The following is a 24,126-nucleotide window of genomic DNA, read 5'->3' as shown; positions in this document are numbered from 1 at the left end:
CAGCAGTACAGAGGAAAATAAGTAACAAACAATAAAATCACAATTTCAACAAAAATATAAGAAAAACATACTGGAATGGACGTTCACAACCACAGCTGACACTTCACCCGACTCCCTTTTTATCTTCTGTGAGATGAAAACTGATCGCAAAATCTCAGTCCTGTTATGTCCACATGAAGGTGTTGAGGTCCCGGTGTCTTGAAATCAACAGTTTGTAGAACAAGAGACGGACGACTCAGACTTCATGTGTCCAGACTCAGGACTGAGGACTCAGACCAGCACCTGTGTGATGTGAGGACAAACTTTGGTGTGGACTTTGGTGAATGTGGGCTCAACGTTTCTGGTAAGTTGAAAAGAGTAAGAGTAAAAAGAGTCAGTTTGTGGCCTCATAGCTGTCGAAGCCTGTGTGAAGTTTTTTGTGTTGTCAGTCTTTTACCGATATATCGCATTTTTACCATAAACATGTGCAATTTTACAATTACAGTTAGCAGTATCTAATATAAGCAGCTTCTCTTTCCATCAGGGGAAAAGTTGAGTGTTTCCCATCATGCACTGTGTTCTGTGGAGCGCAGAGAATAATTTGCAGCTGACTTTATGGTTTCATTGTGATGTTTCAAACACACCTGGATATAGAAGAGAATAAATGTTAAATATTTGTTCAACAACTTAAATGCCTGTGGTTTGACTAGCTAGTGGACAACCATGACACAGTCAGATGGTGACCAATTAAAAGAGGAAGTTGGCGCATGATATTCGGAGGGTAGCAGGCAATCGTACTGTTGTGTGTTCTTCGGTTGACCTGCCGCTTCGAAAGTGTGTAGTATCTTGACTAGTCAGATGAAGAAGAATCTCTAAATGTAAGTACCTTTTCCTGTTTGAACCGGCGACTACTGTAAACCGTATGTGGCTATGTTAAGCTACACTTCCAATTGTGTCGGTACAGTGACTGTCTGGATTAAACTGATTAATTCCTGTGACGTTATCATAGCAGCAGATACATTCAAATACAAGTACAAAAATGCCGGGGTCAACATAGAAAAAAAAAATACGTATTATATACCATATGCAAAAAGCACTGAAGTACTGTATACCATAAAATGCTTAAGCAGTTATAAAGTAAGTTAAAATACTGAGGTAAATCAAATAAAATGCTGAGGTAAGTGGAACATGATGTGTAAGATCTGCTCAGTTAAACACATTCATTCATCAGTATCCAGTCAAACAGTCAGTTGTGAGCTCCTGATGTCCTGTGTGACAGTGACGTGAATGATGTATCAGTGTCATATGTTTACAACATAGTATAAGTTTTATACATCAGTTTGAATCACTGAAGAAGTGAAATATAAATGGGAAATGTGTGTGGGCACCGTCGCAGACATATGTAGCACACTGTGCTGTATTTTCTGTTCTTCACCACTAGATGGCGCCGTTGTTGCTTCTGGAGTGGTCCACATATTTACTTTGTTGAGTCACAGAGCTGCTGATGTTTTTTTTACACCGTCAAAGCTGTTGGACGGAACTCTTCATCTTCACAGTTTGATCACGTGCGCCATCTTGTGTCAGAAGTACAATACAGCAGCTTAGCGTTAGTATCAAGATTGCGTCCAGTAAAGAAGTCCTTGTGTGTAATGAACAGGATAATAAAGACAAAGGAGTATTGTAAAGACTGAAGACAGACTGTAGATGTTGGTTGTGGTACATGTGAGGACTGAACTGTGATCACATGACTCTTCACCTCTGTCTCCTCTCACAGGGAGAAGATGATCTGCAGGATCCTGCTGCTCATCAGCCTCAACTGTGTCTGTGGTTAGTTTACAGCTTCACTTTATTACACTGTCATTCAATCAGTCAGTTAAAGTCGCCCACATGTGAGCAAACAGTTGATGTTGATGAGCCTCTGCAGCTCTGAGACGTCACTAAACTGTCCACAGAAACATGTAGATGGAGTTTAAAGGCTGCCATGTTAAAGCTGTCAGTGTGTCTGCTCCTCACTTTCCCTCTCTGTCTCCTCAACAGGAACATTTGTAGTGAATGTGACACAGACCTCCTATCAGGCAGAGGAGAACCACAACATCACACTGGAATGGACGTTCACAACCACAGCTGACACTTCCCCCGACTCCCTTTTTATCTTCTGTGATGATCACAAAGGCTCAGTCCTGTTTGAACTACGTGGAGGCACTGTGGTCACTGAGTCTCAGGATGAAAAGTTTGTAGGACGAGTCCAGTTGGACAAAGACATTCTAAGAGATGGACGACTCAGACTTCATGTGTCCAGACTCAGGACTGAGGACTCAGGCTGGTACCTGTGTGATGTGAGGACAAACTATGGTGTGGACTTTGGTGAATGTCGGCTCAACGTCTCTGGTAAGTTGGTTGAGTAGATCAGTAGAACTTTATTAACAGGTTCAATTCAGCAGCTTTTTTGGATCACTAGCAACCTGAAGAGAAGTATTGAGGACGACCACAATCCTTTACTTCATTCTCACAGTATCTGAGAAATATGTCACAACTTCAGCTGTTCTGTTGTTTGGTCTCTTTACAGCAGCGAGGGATTGGCCCGAACCTGAGAGACCCAACACAGACACACCTGAGAGACCAAACAGTGAGAGAGCGAACAGGGTCAGTTGGGGAATGATCGTCCTGTACTGTGGACTGGGACTGACAGCAGCAGTGGCATTGTGTGGTGTCTTTTTCGCCTTTATTCATGTGTTTATTCATATGTCTTGTCTAAGAAACAGAGTCCAGTGGAGACAATTTTACAGCTTTTACAGAGTTTGATCCACAACTTAATGATTTTTAACAACAATGATAGCTGAACAGGGTCAGTTGGATATGGATTACCCTCTACTGTGAACTGGGACTGACAGCAGCAGTGGTCGTGTGGTTTCTTTGTCGCCTTTTATTTATTCCCTGTCTAAGAAACAAAGTCCAGTGGAGGATTATAGAAAGGCTCACAGCTCAGCAGGATCGGTGGAAACAGTTGAAACACTTCCTGCCTGTTGTTCAGTAAGTGTCCGTGATAAAAGAGTCAGAGGAGATAAACAGTAATGGAGTTGATCAAGGAAACCTTGTTCTTCACTTTTGTTGTCCATTATTTTGACAAAACGTCTCATCAAACTCTGTCACTTATTAGACAGATCTGAAATCTGCTGTGTGTTCACGTTACTGAAATAATGCTGAGAAACATGTGTAACTCTGTACATTTTATGTTGTTGCCTATATGATTAATAAGATATGACATTAACATTGACAGTATATCCTGTATATGTATTGCTCACCTCTTAACTGGAACACGTAAGACGGAGCACATTACTCCCATTCTGGCCTCCCTCCACTGGCTGTCTGTGCACTTTAGAGTTCATCTTAAGATTCTTTAAATGGTCTCGCCCTGCCTTACCTCTCTGAGCTGCTCCATCCCTACGGTCCTGCCCGGTGCTGGAACGTCCTCCTGCTACACATCAGACGAGCCCCCTCACTGTCCATTTTTAAAACTAATCTTAAAACCCATCTTTATTCTTCGACTTTCAACCCAGCATGAGACTCTGCTCTTGTTTTAGTGTCTTATTGTTTTTATTGTTATTGTTTTATTGTTTTTGATATTGTCTTTTGTGTTTTTATTTCTCATGCTGTATTTCCTATTTATGTACTGCACTTTGTCGCAGCTATGGCTGCTTAAAGTACTTTATAAATCAAGTTGAGTTGAGTTGAGTTGAGCTGAGTTGAGTTGAGTTGAGTTGAGTTGAGTTGAGCTGAGTTGAGTTGAGTTGAGTTGAGTTGAGTATATCCTGTACTGGCCTCCTGTAGGATGTAAAGAAGAATCAGGTGAACTATAGAACAGAGAACATTCAGTTAAAGTTAAAACATTAAGTGAACTGAAGAACAGTGAACCACTGAAAACATTAGAAATATTTGTAAAGACATATTTGTCTTTAATATTGTTGTATATGATCCCTCTATATGCACTTTGGGTTATCTGTGTTTTGTTATTTTACTTTTTCTGTTTTTTTAAATCCTTCATATTTGACCATCTGTCCACAATTTTTTAATATATGTAACTTTTTCCTGCAGAGCTTTAACATTTTCTTGTTGTAATGTGCAGTTTAAACTAAAATGAAGTGCTGCTTTTTCATTTGTGTTTTTTCATTTATTGTTATTGATTGTCATTGTGTCATTGTATGTGTGCTTGAATGAAAAACTGGTATGTCCTTTTGGTGTGAAGGACAAAGGTCTATATAATAAAGGTGTTATATAATAAATAACACTTTGATGAATGGATTCTCTTTTTCCTGAGGACGTCTAACGTAACAGTAAAATAAAACCTTCTCAGCTGCAGTCATGTGTTAATGTCAGCAGGTGGCGCCAGTGGTTTCCAACCTGTAACAACATGTGGATCAGCTGCTGCTGAAGAGAAGATCAGATACATCATCAGCTGTGAGCTCCAGTTTGATTTACTCACAGTCTGTGCAGGAAGAGGAGGAGAACTGAAACATAAAGAGTGTGTTGGTCTTGTTTTCTTTACCTTAATGATAGCTGACAACATTTTGTTTTTTATTAAATAGTCTTATAAAACATGACATATTGTTTGTAGGCCTGCCGTCGATTTTCCAACACATTACTTTGTGTTTCCAGTTTGACACAAAGTCTCTCTGAGTCTTCTTGAGAAAACATAAACTGAAGGCAGTTACAAACTGCTTTACAGGACACATTAATAACTGGTAACATCACAGTGGTGATTCTGAACGTAACTGAACCCGATGACCTGTCTCCATTTTCAGTCCTGTCATTCAAATTGAAAGCACGTCATGCATGAGAAACAGTTCATACAAGAAGTTAAACTGAAGAGTTATTTATACAAACACTCTCTACTTTTACTAGAAAAACCTACATGAGGAGCCAGCTGGCTGAACGGAAATCACCAGGCAGCGAATCTTTATAATGAATAAAATGTCTCAAATGTATTTAAAGGTGCAATATGGCTGAATTTGGCCACCTGTCAGATTCATACCCAAACTGCTAACTGCTGCTAACTGTAGCTGTTGTTGGCTCATCCACTCAGGTAGCTGTGCAGTGTTTGAAGCACCGGGGGAGTGTTGGTGTTAACAACGCCAGAACAGAAGCTATAGACCGGGATGGGTTGTTGGATTTTGAAATTGATGTGACAAAATGTAACTTCCTGGAGAAAGATTGGTTGATGTTGAGTTTCATCTCCGGGTCGTCTAATAATGTCACCTTTGACTGGCAGCTCGGATCAGACGTTAAAACAAAATGTCAGAATCTGATGACCTGTAGATGAGACGTCACAATCAACTATCTTTCTCCAGGAAGTTACAGTTTGTTGCTTCAACATCACCATTCAGAATTTTAAATATATCACATAATCCACTGTACTGTTTGGTTAATATGAGCTTAATATTTTAATCTATTTTCAGATCTCTGTACACTAGGAATGTTTGATGAATGAGTTTGACATTTTGGAGACACAAACTGAAAACTGCCCAAAACCTGCTGGAGGAGAAGACAAAATCATAAAGATTCACCCAGTTCACTTCAAAATAAGTTCCAGACAAACCGCCAAATAATAGAATATAATGAACACTGAAGTCAAGAAAAATGACACCGTAAACTTTGAGTTGATCTAACTTAACTTTGTTTATGACTAATTAACACTCTGAACTGAATACTGGATTTCCTCATAAACAGACCACAGACAGTTCAGCTGTAGGAGTCCAATAAACCAAAAACTGGGCTGAATATAATGTGATTATTTTATATTAATGAAGTTCTTGGTTCACATGTAGCCAATAAATATCACAGCAGAGGAGATGACACCCAATCCACCTGCAGTACCTGATTCCTTCAATTTGTGGGTGATAGTCATGAACGTGGATGATGTGATTAATTTTCACATTAAACATGTCGAGTCTAACAAATACAGTTAACAGTAACTAATATCGCTGCTGTATTGTGCTTCTGTCACAACATGGCTCTGGTAGTTGAACTGTCCAACCAGCTGCTAATAGCATCTAGCTGCCACATGGAAACACTGCAGAACTGGTGCTGCTCCTGCAGACAGATGGAAGCTGTGAATCTGGGACATGGTGACATGTTGTCAGTGTTGTAACACTGATACATTAGGAATACATAGAAACAGTGTGTCCATATAATGTCATTAGAAAAAAGAGATGATAAACACAAATGAATACATACTTATGAACACTGACTCTATATAGTTTGCAATTTTAAAATCTTCTCACACACACACACAAGATTTTAACCAGGGGACATTGTGTTTGTCATGAGATTCCCTCTATCAGTTTATTTTTTCATACAACCATGCCAAAGTGGATTTAAGAATTACAGGATTAGAGTCACATGACAAGTCTACTGTTGAGCCATCAGACGTTTTTTTGTTTTTATACAACTTCACTTTAACTGTGTATGTCACATCTGACCTTCCTTACCAGTTCCTTCTTTTTTTTGCTTTGCACTGAATTTGAGGAGAACAATTAGAGGATATGAAAGACATGAAAAACTTGTAGTCCACTTTCGAATTTATTGTGATCAGACACCTCACTGTGTTATGGTTTGGGTTTCTTGTGCGCATTAACTATCAGTATGTATTTGTCAAATGACATTTTCAGATGCTTCCTTCCCAGCTTTCTCGCTTACAAATCAATATGTGATTCGAGCCTCAGAATCAAATCAAACAGACAGCTGCAGATTTGTCTCTTCTTTACATAAAGCACAATGCATGATGGGAAACACTCGACTTCTTCCCTGAAGGAAAGAAGATGGTTTGAAGTTTTCTTTATGTTTAAATGCAACTACATGATTTTCATCGACCTATTAAATGATACCACATTCAATAAAAAACAACTTTTGTCATATTAATGGGTCTATTAACAGTATGTTCACATTATAATCAGAACACCGGGTAAAGGGAGTGCATTGTAACAATGTTCATCAGAAGGCAAAGATTAAAATAAAATGAAGACATCACTTCCTGTGTGTCCGGTAACATCGCATAAGAAATGAGATCAAGCAGATCAGCACAACCTGAAACCTGATTTCTCAGACGGCACTGAAACAAGCTTGAGCTCCACCAGCACTTTTATCTGATAACATGGACTTTATTGCATATTATTCAAAGTACACTGTAGTGGAACTTGAAACTGGAGTCAGTGAACATCAGGTCTCATCATGTTGTACTGCAGCTGTCAGGTCAAAGTGCAGATTGATGTGAAAAGGATCCACTGCATTATGACTCAACATAACTGGAACATTAACAACAGAAGCAGTTCACCAGCATGAACACATTCAACACTGTTTAAAACTTATGATTCATTTAGTTTGGCAAACATTTGTGTAAAATCACAGATACATTATGTGGGTATAAAACCACAGAACTCTGAAATTTCACATTTGAACCTTTTGTCGAGGTATTTTAAGATCTGCATGTTTTACTCATGTGTAATAATGCACCTTGTGAACGTGTGTAATCCAGGAGTTGACTGCATTTCTTATGAAGATAATAATAATGTCTCACTTTTTGTTGCACATGATCTCTAATAAAGTCCAGCAGGTCAGCAGGCAGCATCGCCTCTTTGTGTCCTTCAGACCTCAAACACACACATTCTGTACAGAGATGGTTCATGTGAGGAGTGTCCAGGGTCAAACACACTTCTTTTGACAGCCAACAGGAGTGTTTGATCGTGATAATATCTTAAAATAATGACCTGCCCAAAAACTGCTGGAAGAGACGACAAAATCATAAAGACGCACCCAGTTCACTTCAAAATATCTTCCAGACAAACCGCCAAATAATGAAATATAATGAACTCTTAAGTCAGGAAAAATGACAACGTATACTTTGAGTTGATCTAATCAAACTTTGTTTATACCTATTAACACTCTGAACTGAATATTGGATTTCCTCATAAACAGACCATAGACAGTTCAGCTGTAGGAGTCTGATAAACCAAAAACTAGGCTGAATACAATGTGATTATGTGAAGTGAATTAACTTTGTGGATCATATGTAACTAATAAACATCACAGCAGACTGCTGTATTGTACTTCTGTCACAAGATTGTGCTGGTAGTTGACCTGTCTGCCAGCTGCTGATAGCATCTAGCTGCCACGTGGAAACACTGCAGAACTGGTGCTGCTCCTGCAGACAGATGGAAGCTGTGAATCTGGGACATGGTGACATGTTGTCAGTGTTGTAACACTGATACATTAGAAATACATAGAAACATCCATATAAAGTCATGAGAAAACAACTGATAATAAATACAAACAAGCTTGAACACATAATTATCAATACAGACTAAAATCTTCTCACATGCAGGACTTCCAAAAAGGGAAATGATGTATCTTGCATGATAGCTATCACAGAGTTGACTTACTCACATGACTTGTTCAAAACTCTACTGTGGGCACATCCTTCCCATTTTTATGCTTCTAGAATGGAAGAACACTACTCTCAGCCCCTTTTAATAGAGTTCAACTGCTCTGTACATGACTCAACATTAGGAAGGAATTATCACTTCTCCTTTGAAAGTCAATGACACTGGGACTTTCCTTTTTATGCCGAGCAGACACTTCAGTGTGTTGTGGTCTAAGTTTCTGATGCACATTTAGTGTTAGTGTGCATTTGTCAAATGACATTTTAAGTTGTCCTCTTCCCAGCTTCATCTCGTAAATATCGACATTGATTGAAGCATCAGAATTAAATCATACAGACAGCTGCAGATTTTCCCTTCTCTCCACAGAACACAGTGCATGATGGGAAACACTTGGCTTTTCCTCTAACGGTAAGAAGATGGTTTGAAGTTTTCTTTATGTTTAAATGTAACTATATGATTTCAATTAACCTATTAAATGATACCATATTGATAAAACTGCTTCTTACTGCAAACAAAAAGCCTCTAGGACATCGTAATCGACACATTAAACCACCTCAGCTGGAATAAAAGACATTTCAGATGGTTTTCCCTCCTAAAATTCCAGACCAGACAAATTAGTGTATTTGAGAATGTTTTTCTAATGAATTTCTCTGATAGAAATATCATCCTCTATTTATATGTATTTAATATTTGTAATATTGTGGTTAAACATTACTACAGTCGATGTAAACAAGTCAATGTCTGCAGTCTGTGTTTGGAAGTGGTGCAACATCACAAGTTGAGATGCAGTTACCTCCTCATTTTTAACACAACATGACGGGGACTTGTTCTAATTTCATCAACCAAAAAAGACTGAAGACTCAGAAGCTCATATAGAAAAGACAAGATGTTTCTTTATTGATCTGCCTTGGGAGAAATTCACAGGTAACACAGCAGTACAGAGGGAAATAAGTAACAAAGAATAAAATCACAATTTCAACAAAAATATAAGAAAAACATACTGGAATGGACGTTCACAACCACAGCTGACACTTCACCCGACTCCCTTTTTATCTTCTGAGATGAAGACTGATCACAAAATCTCAGTCCTGTTATGTCCACATGAAGGTGTTGAGTCTACAGAGACGGACGACTCAGACATTTTGTGTCCAGACTCAGGACTGAGGACTCAGGCTGGTACCTGTGTGATGTGAGGATGTGCAATTTTACAAATACATTTAGCAGTATCTAATATAAGCAGCTTCTCTTTCCATCAGGGGGAAAGTTGAGTGTTTCCCATCATGCACTGTGTTCTTTGGAGCGCAGAGAATAATTTGCAGCTGACTTTATGGTTTAATTGTGATGTTTCAAACACATCTGGATATAGAGGAGAATAAATGTTAAATATTTGTTCAACAACTTAAATGCCTGTGGTTTGACTAGCTAGTGGAAAACCATGACACAGTCAGATGGTGACCAATTAAAAGAGGAAGCTGGCACGTGCTTGCAGATAAACATTGTTTACAAGTGAACGCAAACTGTCATGTGTAATTCGAATCACCTGTCCCATTATAACTGCTTAGTGACACGACAGAAGACGCTCATTGTAAGAAGAAGCACTAATTGTAAGTAACTTTTCATGTCTAAACCAGCTAGTACTGTAAATTGTATGTGACTATGTTAAACTACACTTCCAATTGCGTTGGTACAGTGACTGTCTGGATTAAACTGGTGAAACTAGCAAAGCTAAGGGTTGACCTTTACCTCGATTTTATTATATCTACCTCGATTAATTCCTGTGACGTTGTCATAGCAGCAGATACATTCAAATACAAGTACAATCAAAATACCAGGGTCAACATAGAACAAAAAAAAATACGTATTATATACCATATGCAAAAAGCAATAAAGTACTGTATACCATAAAATGCTTAAGCAGTTAAAAAGTAAGTTAAAATACTGAGGTAAATCAAATAAAATGCTGAGGTAAGTGGAACACAATGTATAAGATCTACTCAGTTAAACACATTCATTCATCAGTATTCAGTCAAACAGTCAGTTGTGAGCTCCTGATGTCCTGTGTGACAGTGATGTGAATGATGTATCAGTGTCATAACATAATATAAGTTTTATACATCAGTTTGAATCACTGAAGAAGTGAAATATAAATGGGAAATGTATGTGGTCACCATCGCACACATATGCAGCACACTGTGCTGTATTTTCTGTTCTTCACCACTAGATGTCGCCATTGTTGCTTCTGGAGTGGTCCACATATTTTCAGGGCACTTCAAGTGTTTTTAATGTGAAAAACAGAAGAAACAAAAAAGTGTTTTTATGGTGAAGTTAAATGATTTTCTGTTTTCTTTATTTACTTTGTTGAGCCACAGAGCTGCTGATGTTTTTTGTTTACGCCTTCAAAGCTCTTGTTCCCAACTCGTTGGACCCAACCCAACTTGTGTGTAATGAGCAGGATAATAAAGACAAAGGAGTATTGTAAAGACTAAAGACAGACTGTAGATGTTGGTTGTGGTACATGTGAGGACTGAACTGTGATCACATGACTCTTCACCTCTGTCTCCTCTCACAGGGAGAAGATGATCTGCAGGATCCTGCTGCTCATCAGCCTCAACTGTGTCTGTGGTTAGTTTACAGCTTCACTTCATCTCCACTAAACTCTCCACAGAAACATGTAGATGGAGTTTAAAGGCTGCCATGTTAAAGCTGTCAGTGTGTCTGCTCCTCACTTTCCCTCTCTGTCTCCTCAACAGGAACATTTGTAGTGAATGTGACACAGACCTCCTATCAGGCAGAGGAGAACCACAACATCACACTGGAATGGACGTTCACAACCACAGCTGACACTTCCCCCGACTCCCTTTTTGTCTTCTGTGAGATGAAAGCTGATCACAAAGTCTCAGTCCTGTTTGAACTACGTGGAGGTGTTGTGGTCCCAGAGTCTCGGGATCAACAGTTTGTAGGACGAGTCCAGTGGGACAAAGGCGTCCTCAGAGACGGACGACTTAGACTTCATGTGTCCAGACTCAGGACTGAGGACTCAGGCTGGTACCTGTGTGATGTGAAGACAAACTATGGTGTGGACTTTGGTGAATGTCGGCTCAACGTCTCTGGTAAGTTGGTTGAGTAGAAATCAGGAGAACTTTATCAACAGGTTCATTTCAGCAACTTCTTTGGATCAATAAGCATCTGAAGAAAAGTATTGGGACTGACCACAGTCCACAATCCTTCTCTTCGTTCTCACAGTATCTGAGAAATATGTCACAACTTCAGCTGTTCTGTTGTTTGGTCTCTTTACAGCAGCGAGGGATTGGCCCGAACCTGAGAGACCCAACAGTGAGAGAGCGAACAGGGACAGTTGGGGACTGACATTCCTTTACTGTCTACTGGGACTGACAGTAGCAGTGGTCGTTTTGTGTTTTCTTCATCGCCTTTGTTTATTCACTGTCTTGTCTAAGAAACAAAGCCCTGTGGAGGAAAGTTACAGCTCAGCAGGATCAAGGAAAGAGTTTGATCCACAACTTAATGATTTTTAACAACAATGATAGCAATGACACAGGCTGAACAGGGTCAGTTGGATGTGGATTACCCTCTACTGTGAACTGGGACTGACAGCAGCAGTGGTCGTTGTGTGGTTTCTTTGTCGCCTTTTATTTATTCACTGTCTAAGAAACAAAGTCCTGTGGAGGATTATACAAAGGTTACAGCTCAGCAGGATCAGTGGAAACGGTTGAAACACATCCTGCCTGTTGTTCAGTAAGTGTCTGTAATAAAAGAGTCAGAGGAGATAAACAATAATGGAGTTGATGAAGGAAACATTGTTTTTTACTTTTGTTGTCCATTATTTTGACAGGACGTCTCATCAAACTGTGTCACTTATAAGACAGATCTGAAATCTGCTCTGTGTTCACTTTACTGAAATAATGCTGAGAAACATGTCGACCTCGTTACACATGTAACTCTGTACATCTCATGGTGTTGCCTCTATGATTAATAAGATATGACATTAACATTGACAGTATATCCTGTATATGTATTGCTCACCTCTTAACTGGAGCACATAAGACGGAGCACATTACTCCCATTCTGGCCTCCCTCCACTGGCTGCCTGTGCACTGTAGAGTTCATCTTAAGATTCTTTAAATGGTCTCGCCCTGCCTTACCTCTCTGAGCTGCTCCATCCCTACGGTCCTGCCCGGTGCCTCCGGTCAGCTGACCAGCTGCTCCTGGAGGTACCGAGAGAAGCTCAGATGAGAAAGAGCTTTTTCTGTTGCCAGTCCCAAACTATGGAACGTCCTCCTGCTACACATCAGACGAGCCCCCTCACTGTCCATTTTTAAAACTAATCTTAAAACCCATCTTTATTCTTCAGCTTTCAACCCAGCATGAGACTCTGCTCTTGTTATAGTGTCTTATTGTTTTTATTGTTATTGTTTTATTGTTTTTGATATTGTCTTTTGTGTTGTTATGTTTTATGTTCTATTTCCTATTTATGTACTGCACTTCGTCCCAGCTATGGCTGCTTAAAGTGCTTTATAAATGAAGTTGAGTTGACTTGAGTTGAGTTGAGTTGAGTTGAGTTGAGTTGAGTTGAGTTGAGTTGAGTTGAGTTGAGTTGAGCTGAGCTGAGTTGAGTTGAGTTGAGTTGAGTTGAGTTGAGTTGAGTTGAGTTGAGTTGAGCTGAGTTGAGTTGAGCTGAGTTGAGTTGAGTTGAGTTGAGTTGAGTTGAGTTGAGTTGAGTTGAGTATATCCTGTACTGGCCTCCTGCAGGATGTAAAGAAGAATCAGGTGAACTATAGAACAGAGAACATTCAGTTAAATTTAAAACATTAAATTAACTGAAGAACAGTGAACCACTGAAAACATTAGAAGCATCTGTAAAGACACGTTTGTCTTTAATATTGTTGTATATGATCCCTCTATATGCACTTTGAGTTATCTGTGTTTTGTTATTTTACTTTTTCTGTTTTTTTAAATCCTTCATATTTGACCATCTGTCCACAATTTTTTAATAGATGTAACTTTTTCCTGCAGAGCTTTAACCTTTACTTGTTGTAATGTGCAGTTTAAACTAAAATGAAGTGCTGCTTTTTCATTTGTGTTTTTTCATTTATTGTTATTGATTGTCATTGTGTCTGTGTATGTGTGCTTGAATGAAAAACTGGTATTTTTTGTTAATGCTGGTGTGAAGGACAAAGGTCTATATAATAAAGATGTTATATAATAAATAACACTTTGATGAAAGGATTCCTGCTTCTCTTTTTTCCTTAAGACATCTAACGAAACAGTAAAAAAAAACCTTCTCAGCTGCAGTCATGTGTTAATGTCAGCAGGTGGCGCCAGTGGTTTCCAGAGTCTTCTTGAGAAAACATAAACTGAAGGCAGTTACAAACTGCTTTACAGGACACATTAATAACTGGTAACATCACAGTGGTGATTCTGAACGGAACTGAGCCCGATGACCTGTCTCCATTTTCAGTCCTGTCATTCAAATTGAAAGCACGTCATGCATGAGAAACAGTTCATACAAGAAGTTAAACTGAAGAGTTATTTATACAAACACCCTCTACTTTTACCAGAAAAACCTAAATGAGGAGCCAGCTGGCTCAGAGGAAATCACCAGGACATAATCATAAAAATGCACCAAGTTCACGTCAAAATATCTTGCAGACAAACTGCCAAATAATGAAATGTAATTAACTCTGAAGTCAAGAAAAATGACAACATAAAATTTAAGTTTATCTAATTTAACTTTGTTTATGACTAATTAACACTCTGAAATGAATATTGGATTTCCTCATAAACAGACCACAGACAGTTCAGCTGTAGGAGTCCAATAAACCAAAAACTAGGCTGAATATAATGTGATTATTTTATATTAATGAAGTTCTTGGTTCATATGTAGCCAATAAATATCACAGCAGAGGAGATGACACCCAATCCACCTGCAGTACCTGATTCCTTCAATTTGTGGGTGACAGTCATGAACGTGGACGATGTGATGAAGTCACCAGTGAGGGCAGTATACCAGACTCCCGAAGTATTTATGTTTTTGTTTTTTTTTGTTTTATTTTTTTATATTTTACCCATATATCTCATTTTCACAGTAAGCATGTAGAGCAGGGCTACTCGAATACAAATCTTAAAGGGCCACAAAGATTTTTTTCAGTGACTCAAAGGTCCATGTATTGAGGTTGGTCAGTCCACATACTGTAATGTTCAAAACCAAATGTCCTTTTCATTCAAAACAACAGGAAAAATATGAACTAAAATAAGCAGTTGTGGGTTAATTCACGTCTTTTGTTCTGTGATTAATGGTGTTGAGTTTTAACATGGATGATAACAATTTTGGCACTGTCAGTGAGAGGGTGTTTGCTGGGAGAAACTCCTCATCTGTTACAGGATACATTAATGTGAAAATGCATGATGTATGCCATTCAAATGTGTTAACAATAACTGCATCTTTGTGTCATCTTACTCTGTCAATGAATTTGTGCCCATATTGAGGCAATTTTTAATGAATTTAGTAAAGTTAAACTTCAATAAGTTGCACATTTTTGCTGTCCACTTTCTTCTAGCTGTTTGATTGCAACACTCCTATTTTTAATTGTTTACAACAGGCAAAATGAGAATACAGGAACTTCTCTGAAAGCGAAAGTTAAAGGTTGCGCTCGCAGCAGTGAGTGATCCAGCTGTCTGTGTATCATTTGCATGGAGACAAGTCCTGGTGTACACGAGCTGAACCAACCAAAGTACATAGTGAAGGAATAACAGTTCGGGGGCCGCAAACAGGAGGCCGCCCATCGCGGACCGCTGATGTAGAGTCAAACAAATACACTTAACAGTAACTAATATCGCTGCTGTATTGTACTTCTGTCACAACATGGCTCTGGTAGTTGAACTGTCCATCCAGCTGCCACATGAAAACACTGCAGAACTGGTGCTGCTCCTGCAGACAGATGGAAGCTGTGAATCTGGGACATGGTGACATGTTGTCAGTGTTGTAACACTGATACATTAGAAATACATAGAGACAGTGTGTCCATATAATTTCATTAGAAAAAAGAGATGATAAACACAAATGAATACATACTTATGAACACTGACTCTATATAGTTTGCCATTTTAAAATCTTCTTTCTCACACACACACACACACACACACACACACACACACACACACACACACACACACACACACACACACAAGATTTTAACCAGGGGACATTGTGTTTGTCATGAGATTCCCTCTATCAGTTTATTTTCTCATACAACCATGCTAAAGTGGATTTAAGGATTACAGGATTAGAGTCACCTGACAAGTCTACTGTTGTGCCATCAGATGTTTTTTTGTACTTACACAACTTCACTTTAAGTTTGTGCACATGAGTGTTCTTTAATATCAGTTCCTATGTTTGGTGTGACTAGTTTGAAGTTCTCCATTTCTCTAGCCATTTCATTTTGTGTCATTTTTGAAAAAAAAAAATAATAGGGTACTTTTTTCTCCACTTTCAAATTCAGCCTGATCAGGCACCTCACTGGTTTATGGTTTGGGTTTCTTGTGCACATTAACTATTAGTATGTATCTGTCAAATGACATTTTCAGATGCTTCCTTCCCAGCTTTCTCTCTTATGAATCAATATGTGATTCGAGCCTCAGAATTAAATCAAACAGACAGCTGCAGATTTGTCTCTTCTTTACATAAAGCACAAGGCATGATGGGAAACACTCGACTTCTCCCCTGAAGGAAAGAAGATGGTTTGAAGTTTTCTTTATGTTTAAATGCAACTACATGATTTTCATTGACCTATCAAATGATACCATATTCAATAAAAAAACAACTTTTGTCATATTAATGGGTCTATTAACAGTATGTTCACATTATAATCAGAACACTGGGTAAAGGGAGTGCATTGTAACAATGTTCATCAGAAGGCAAAGATTCAAATAAAATGAAGACATCACTTCCTGTGTGTCCTGTAACATCACATAAGAAATTAGATCAAGCAGATCAGCACAACCTGAAACCTGATTTCTCAAACGGCACTGAAACAAGCTTGCGCTCCACCAGCACTTTTATCTGATAACATGAACTTTATTGCATATTATTCAAAGTACACTGTAGTGGAACTTGAAACTGGAGTCAGTGAACATCAGGTCTCATCATGTTGTACTGCAGCTGTCAGGTCAAAGTGCAGATTGATGTGAAAAGGATCCACTGCATTATGACTCAACATAACTGGAACATTAACAGCAGAAGCAGTTCACCAGCATGAACATATTCAACACTGTTTAAAACTTATGATTCATTTAGTTTGGCAAACATTTGTGTAAAATCACAGATACATTATGTGGGTATAAAACCACAGAACTCTGAAATTTCACATTTGAACCTTTTGTCGAGGTATTTTAAGATCTGCATGTTTTACTCATGTGTAATAATGCACCTTGTGAACGTGTGTAATCCAGGAGTTCACTGCATTTCTTATGAAGATAATAATAATGTCTCACTTTTTGTTGTACATGATCTCTAATAAAGTCCAGCAGGTCAGCAGGCAGCATCGCCTCTTTGTGTCCTTCAGACCTCAAACACACACATTCTGTACAGAGATGGTTCATGTGAGGAGTGTCCAGGGTCAAACACACTTTTGACAGCAAACAGGAGTATTTGATCGTAATAATAGCTTAAAATAATGACCTGCCCAAAAACTGCTGGAAGAGAAGACCAAATCATAAAGATGCACCCAGTTCACTTCAAAATAGCTTCCAGACAAACCACCAAATAATGAAATATAATGAACTCTGAAGTCAAGAAAAATGACAACGTAAACTTTGAGTTGATCTGATTTAACTTTGTTTATGACTAATTAACACTCTGATGTGAATATTGGATTTCCTCAGCTGCAGGAGGCCGATAAACCAAAAACTAGGCTGAATACAATGTGATTATGTGAAGTGAATTAACTTTGTGGATCATATGTAACTAATAAACATCACAGCAGACTGCTGTATTGTACTTCTGTCACAATATTATGCTGGTAGTTGACCTGTCTGCCAGCTGCTAATAGCATCTAGCTGCCACATGGAAACACTGCAGAACTGGTGCTGCTCCTGCAGACAGATGGAAGCTGTGAATCTGGGACATGGTGACATGTTGTCAGTGTTGTAACACTGATACATTAGAAATACATATAAACATCCATATAAAGTCATGAGAAAACAACTGATAATAAATACAAACAAGCTTGAATACATAATTATCAAGACAGACTATTTGGTGTTTATTATTAAAATCTTCTCACATGCAGGACTTCCACAAAGGGCAATTATGTTTTTTGCTGGATAGCTCTCACAGAGTTGTCTTACTCACAAACTTCTACTAATTTCTAGGGTGAGTGTGTTTAGTGTTCTCAGTTTATGCTGAAAACAACTACACATTCTCTTTCAGTGGTTCTTCACCACAGGATGCATGGTTTAATGTTTTTACATTTCCAAAAGTGAACTGCTTCTTATTTTTTAAAAACCCTTCCCATGTAGATACTGGGACTTCCTCATTTATCCTGAGCAGACACTTCAGTGTGTTGTGGTCTAAGTTTCTGATGCACATTTAGTGTTAGTGTGCATTTGTCAAATAACATCTTAAGTTGTCCCCTTCCCAGTGTCCTCTCATTAATATCGACATGTGATTGAAGCATCAGAATTAAATCATACAGACAGCTGCAGACTTTTCCCTTCTCTCCACAGAACACAGTGCATGATGGGAAACACTCAGCTTTTCCCCTGATGGAAAGAGGATGGTTTGAAGTTTTCTTTATGTTTAAATGTAACTACATGATTTTAATTGACCTATTAAATGATACCATATTGATAAAACCGCTTCTTACTGCAAACAAAAAGCCTGTAGGACATCGTAATCGACACATTAAACCACCTCAGCTGGAATAAAAGACATTTCAGATGGTTTTCCCTCCTAAACTTCTAATGAATTTCTTTGATATAAATATCATTTCCTATTTAAATGTATTTGATATTTATATTATATTATATTCATACAATCTCATATAGGTAATACATGATGTTTCTTTATTGATCCGTCTTGGGAGAAATTCACAGGTAACACAGCAGTAAAGAGGGAAATAAGTAACAAAGAATAAAATCACAATTTCAACAAAAATATAAGAAAAACATACTGGAATGGACGTTCACAACCACAGCTGACACTTCACCCAACTCCCTTTTTATCTTCTGTGAGATGAAAACTGATCACAAAGTCTCAGTCCTGTTATGTCCACATGAAGGTGTTGAGGTCCCGGTGTCTTGAAATCAACAGTTTGTAGGAAGAGTTCATTGGGACAAAGACGTCCTCAGAGATGGACGACTCAGACTTCATGTATCCAGACTCAGGACTGAGGACTCAGGCTGGTACCTGTGTGATGTGAAGACAAACTATGGTGTGGACTTTGATGAATGTGGGCTCAATGTTTCTGGTAAGTTGAAAAGAGTAAGAATAAAAAGAGTCAGTTTGTGGCCTCATCGCTGTCGAAGCCTGTGTGAAGTTTTTTGTGTTGTCAGTCTTTTACTGATATATCAGATTTTTACCATAAACGTGCAATTTTACAAATACATTTAGCAGTATCTAATATAAGCAGCTTCTCGTTCCATCAGGGGAAAAGTTGAGTGTTTCCCATCATGCACTGTGTTCTGTGGAGAGCAGAGAATAATTTGCAGCTGACTTTATGGTTTCATTGTGATGTTTCAAACACATCTGGATATAGAAGAGAATAAATGTTAAATATTTGTTCAACAACTTAAATGCCTGTGGTTTGACTAGCTAGTGGAAAACCATGACACAGTCAGATGGTGACCAATTAAAAAAGGAAGTTGGCGCGTGAAGTCATATGAACTCTGCGATCATGTGTATACAGAGGGGTATATATTCTCCACATGAACCACCGCCTTAAAAGTGCGTAGTAACGTGTTAAAGTAAAGTGATAGTATAAGAAGAATCTCCAAATGTAAGTATCTTATGATGTGTAAACCAGCGAATAGAGTAAATTGTATGTGTCTATGTTAAGCTACACTTCCAATTGCGTCAGTACTGTGACTGTCTGGATTAAACTGGTGAAACTAGCAAAGCTGATTGTTGACTGTTACCTCGATTTTATTATGTCTACCTCGATTAATTCTTGTGACGTTATCATAGCAGCAGATACATTCAAATACAAGTACAAAAATACCAGGGTCAACATAGAAAAAAAAAATACGTATTATATACCATATGCAAAAAGCAATAAAATACTGTATACTATAAAATGCTTAGACAGTTATAAAGTAAGTTAAAATACTGAGGTAAATCAAATAAAATGCTGAGGTAGTTGCAACATCATGTGTAAGATCTACTCAGTTAAACACATTCATTCATCCGTATTCAGTCAAACAGTCAGTTGTGAGCTCCTGATGTCCTGTGTGACAGTGACGTGAATGATGTATCAGTGTCACATGTTTACAACATAGTATAAGTTTTATACATCAGTTTGAATCACTGAAGAAGTGAAATATAAATGGGAAACTTATGTGGTCACCATCACACACATATGCAGCACACTGTGCTGTATTTTCTGTTCTTCACCAATAGATGGCGCCATTGTTGCTTCTGGAGTGGTCCACGTATTTTCGGGGCACTTAAAGTGTTTTCATTGTGAACAACTGAAGGTGCAAAAAAAGTGTTTTTATGGTGAAGTTAAATGATTTTCTGTTTTCTTTATTTCCTTTGTTGAGTCACAGAGCTGCTGATGTTTTACGCCGTCAAAGCTCTTGGACTGAACTCTTCATCTTCACAGTTTAAACACTGGCGCCATCTTGTGTCAGAAGTGCAATACAGCAGCTTAGCGTTAGTATCAAGACTGCGTCCGGTAAAGAAGTCCTTGTGTGTAATGAGCAGGATAATAAAGACAAAGGAGTATTGTAAAGACTAAAGACAGACTGTAGATGTTGGTTGTGGTACATGTGAGGACTGAACTGTGATCACATGACTCTTCACCTCTGTCTCCTCTCACAGGGAGAAGATGATCTGCAGGATCCTGCTGCTCATCAGCCTCAACTGTGTCTGTGGTTAGTTTACAGCTTCACTTTATTACACTGTGATTCAATCAGTCAGTTAAAGTCGAAAAACTGTCCACAGAAACATGTAGATGGAGTTTAAAGGCTGCCATGTTAAAGCTGTCAGTGTGTCTGCTCCTCACTTTCCCTCTCTGTCTCCTCAACAGGAACATTTGTAGTGAATGTGACACAGACCTCCTATCAGGCAGAGGAGAACCACAACATCACACTGGAATGGACGTTCACAACTACAGCTGACACTTCCCCTGACTCTCTTTTTATCTTCTGTGAGATGGTAGCTAATCACAAAGTCTCAGTCCTTTTTGAACTACATGGAGGTGTTGTGGTCCCAGAGTCTCGGGATCAACAGTTTGTAGGACGAGTCCAGTGGGACAAAGACGTCCTCAGAGATGGACGACTCAGACTTCATGTGTCCAGACTCAGGACTGAGGACTCAGGCTGGTACCTGTGTGATGTGAAGACAAACTATGGTGTGGACTTTGGTGAATGTTGGCTCAACGTCTCTGGTAAGTTGGTTGAGGAGAAGTCAGCAGAACTTGAACAGTTTCAATTCAGCAGCTTTTTTTGATCAATAAGAACCTGAAGAAAAGTACTGAAGATGACCATTATTCTTCACATCATTCTCACAGTATCTGAGAAATATGTCAATTCAGCTGTTCTGTTGTTTGGTCTCTTTACAGCAGCGAGGAATTGGCCCGAATCTGAGAGACCCACCACAGACACACCTGAGAGACCCAACAGCGTCAGTTGGGGAATGATCTTCCTCTACTGTGGACTGGGACTGAAAGCAGCAGTGGTCATTGTGTGGTTTCTTCATCATCTTCATTTATTCACTGTCCACTGTCCAGTGGAAGATTTAAGAAAAGTTACATCTCAGCAGGATCACTGTGAACAGTTTGATCAGCGTAGCAGAAGGTTAACTCATCCATAAAACACATCCTGCCTTCATATTGTTCAGTAAGTGTCCATGAGTGTCAGAGGAGATAAACGATAATAGAGTTGATGAAGGAAACATTGTTCTTCACCTTTGTTGTCCATTATTTTGACAGGACTTCTCATCAAACTCTGTCACTTATTAGACAGATCTGAAATCTGCTCTGTGTTCACTTTACTGAAATAATGCTGAGAAACATGTCGACCTCATACACCACGTGTAGCAACTCTGTGCACTTTATATTGTTAACATTTCCATTTCTAGCTCTATATGATGAATTAGCCCTTAATAAGATATGACATTAACACTGACAGTATATCCTGTATATCCTGTACTGGCCTCCTGCAGGATGTAAAGAAGAATCAGGTGAAATTTAGAGCAGAGAACATTCACTTTGTGTTGTATGTTTGTTATGTTCACATTTCTGTTTGTGTTGTTTTATTATCAAGATTTTATTTACTGTCTAGATTTTAAGAACAGATTTAACTTTCCCTCGTGGAACTTTAACGTCTTCTTGTTGTAATGCTGCAGTTCAAACTGAAATGAAGTGCTGCTGTTTGATTTGTGTTTGTCCATTCAACATCCTTCACTGTCAGATCTCTAAATGTCACAGCTGGTTCAGTAAATCACTGTATGGAGAGTTTTCACTCTGTGCCTTCTGATCGTTACAGTACACTGCCTCTCCTAATGTTCTGTTTATAATGTGTACATACTGTAAATAAATCTATATTTATATGAGAGACGTTGTTTTGACTCCTCTCTAAGTCTGTTAATATCCCAGGAGATGTAAAATCAAAGAGTTTATCAGCAACAAAGTTTAAATAATAAACTTTATTAACACTCTGAAACAGTTACAAACTGACTTTCAGGCCACATTAATGAATAGAAAATAAAAAGACAGACAAGAGATGAATCAATGTGCTTTTATTGCTTCAGTGTGTCACAAATCACATAATGAAAAGTACAAATGGTAACATATTTTCAAATGGCGTCTTTGAGTTTTTGGAGACATTTATTAACTTAATATAAATCTGATATACAATGTTTTCTACAGGACGCACCAGGAAGAAGAAGAATTACGCTTAAGCTGTTTCAGTGAGACGTTATTAACATGTTGACTGCAGACAGTCTCCAGATGATTCTTAGTGTTGCTGCTTTACATTCGTCTGGGTTAAACTTTACATTTCTCTCTAGTCACAACGCTGTGCTGATGCTCCGGTGAGGTTCAGGTGCCAAACCCACTCAGTCAGGATTCAGAAAACATCTCGGTTTGGTTTAAAATATCTGTTTTAATCGACCATAAAACAGCTGATGTGCCCAGGTGTCCTGACAGAAACACCTTGTTCTCCCACAGACATTTAGGTAACTGTGTTAAAACTGTGTTCGCCATGTTGTTTCTGTCGGATGTCGATGTATCCGGTTTGCAGACACATGAACTTCTAGCAATATCTGCTGTTCTGTGACATTTAACACATCAGCTGTCAGCACATTACTTAACACTGAAATAAGAACAAACTAGTTTAAGTGGACAAGAAAACTGAAAATATACAATATGTTTTTCTAATTTCTCACAATATCTGGAAATGATCCAGATGCAGATCTGCAGTTTTTAGGTGTAATAATATTTATAATTAGCAAATATTGACAATATACAATATTCATTTTCCCATTTACTTACATTGTCATTTTATTTTTTTGAAAAAGCTGAATATTTGAAAAGTACAAGGCTGAAAGAGCTTAAAACGCTAAACATTTTGATTGTTTCTCTGAATGTATGCTGAATTAGTAGCAGGACGAAATTTGAAAAATTCCCCATAAAAATAAATGGGAAAGATTTTTTCGCTCGTCATCTGTGGAAACACTTTTCAAACTCAACCGTTCACTGATTGGGTTGAGAAACAAACTGCTGCTCCGTGCAACACAGGATGTATCACACTGCAGACTTCTCTCAGCTAAATCTTTGATACTGTACCTCAGGCGAAGCACAGATATTATCACAGATAAACACGGGAAAGAAAATGAATACGCTGAATAAAATGGACTCTAAGGAGCACCACAGAGAAATGTCTTCTTGGAGCTGAGCTCCAGGTAGAGAAGCAAAAGTTTCAAACTGACCTCGAGGTGGAAAATGACCTTCTTAGAGCTGAGCTCCAGGTAGAGAAGCAGAAGAACAACCTTCTCCAAGAAAAACTGGACAGAATCAGTGAGCCACACCATGATATCAGCCAATGGAATGAAACTGAAATCATGACGGTGAGACAACACGCTGAAACTCTCCAGCAGGAGCTTGACGAGGAAGCCAAGGCTCACAAAAACTCATTGCTGAAATGCGTGGGGCTGCTTGACAGCGTTAATGCTGAGTGGGCTGACCTCCGTCACAAGATGACCGAAAAGGAGGAATATTATAAGAGACAGCTGGAGGAGCTTGAAAAACAGCTTAATATTCAGATCTCTCTCAACGTTGAGCTCTCCGCAGAGCTCGAGGTCTTGAGAGACTCTAAATTCCCCAAGCAGAAGCCATGTGAGCAGTAGTCCATCTCTACTGCACCTGACCTGAACTTTCAGACGAGACTCAAGTCCTTGAGGAGGAGCTGTGTGACCAGCAGGCGTCCACCTCCACTGCAGCATTCCTTAAACTGATTGATTTGTCTCTTGACTCTGAGG

The 24,126-nt window shown here is 38.7% G+C and overlaps 1 long non-coding RNA gene across 1 annotated transcript; it reads left to right on the top strand.

The window, feature by feature from the left end:
• Positions 1-20,977: 20,977 nt before the first annotated feature.
• Positions 20,978-22,202, top strand: LOC119027646. Its single transcript, XR_005077457.1, has 2 exons — positions 20,978-21,034; positions 21,209-22,202. It is a non-coding gene; the product is annotated as an uncharacterized LOC119027646 (long non-coding RNA).
• Positions 22,203-24,126: the final 1,924 nt, after the last annotated feature.

Source organism: Acanthopagrus latus, chromosome 10 (assembly GCF_904848185.1).
Source record: "Acanthopagrus latus isolate v.2019 chromosome 10, fAcaLat1.1, whole genome shotgun sequence".
NCBI classification, from domain to species: Eukaryota; Metazoa; Chordata; class Actinopteri; order Spariformes; family Sparidae; genus Acanthopagrus; species Acanthopagrus latus.
This window is presented reverse-complemented; position numbering and strand designations above follow the sequence as displayed.